General features: G+C 36.4%; 1 non-coding gene across 1 annotated transcript; it reads right to left on the bottom strand.

Moving 5' to 3' along the window:
* Positions 1-510: 510 nt before the first annotated feature.
* LOC111814042 lies at positions 511-630 on the bottom strand. Its single transcript, XR_002819120.1, has one exon. It is a non-coding gene; the product is annotated as a small nucleolar RNA SNORA26 (small nucleolar RNA).
* Between the last annotated feature and the right edge of the window lie 294 nt (positions 631-924).

Below are 924 nucleotides of genomic sequence, written 5' to 3'. Positions count from 1 at the left end.
CTCAAAGCAGGGGATCAGCAGGCAAAAAAACAAGTTTTCAGGCCTATGAGACAAACGGTGTGATTATCATGCAAGACTACAGATTGTTACTCTATAACATAGACAGGGAAATATATGATTTATGCTGTCAGTGTTCTCTTGGAGATTTTAAGTGCAATAATGGTAGAACCAGCATAAAATAGTGTTTATTTCTTCCCAAGTGTAAGAATTATTTACACTCAAGGTCTTTGATAAGTGGAGGTGAATAGATCAAAGAATTTTGGATTGCAGACTCAAAAATCATTCAAAGAAGCATTGTATTTTGCTAGTTGCCATCTTTGGGTTTGTACCACTAAAAATAGTACTCTCCCCTCTTTTCCTGTTGTTAGAGTGGAAGTGAATTACAGAACATTTATTAATCACCTTCCAAGTACTATTTTAACACCACAACTCTCATTTGTGACAGTATCCATTTCAGCATGTATAATTTCCTTTTAAAAAAATATTCTTCTTCTTTTTTTTTTAATCTTTAGTTCTGACTCCAGACAGGATTCAAAGAGGAGTTTCAGGCTCTTCTCTGAGTTTTATGGATGCTTCCTTTACCCTTCTGTGTTAGCCTCTTAAGGCACCGTGTCAACCTTAAAAGGGCACAGGAAAGGGCGTTAGCATGTATATTTTCCAAGTGGATTTACTTATGTTAATGTGTCCAAATTCTCCCACTGTCCCTCTCAGCTTTCATTCTACACGTTGTGGATGTGTGATTTATATGCTTTTTAATAAATGACTGTGAATGGACTGTTACAAAGTGTCCTTAATTGAACAGTGAAACAAGTCCCTTTTCACATTTGCTAGGATGCCAGTCTATTGGAAGATCACACATAAATTGTGCCAGCAATGGTAAAATTAAAAGAACAGGGCTCTGGTGAGATTCTATGGTAGCACAAA

Source organism: Octodon degus, unplaced genomic scaffold (assembly GCF_000260255.1).
Source record: "Octodon degus isolate 3935 unplaced genomic scaffold, OctDeg1.0 scaffold00259, whole genome shotgun sequence".
NCBI classification, from domain to species: domain Eukaryota; kingdom Metazoa; phylum Chordata; class Mammalia; order Rodentia; family Octodontidae; genus Octodon; species Octodon degus.
Note: the sequence above shows the minus strand (reverse complement) of the source record. Positions and strands in the feature narration are given on the sequence as shown.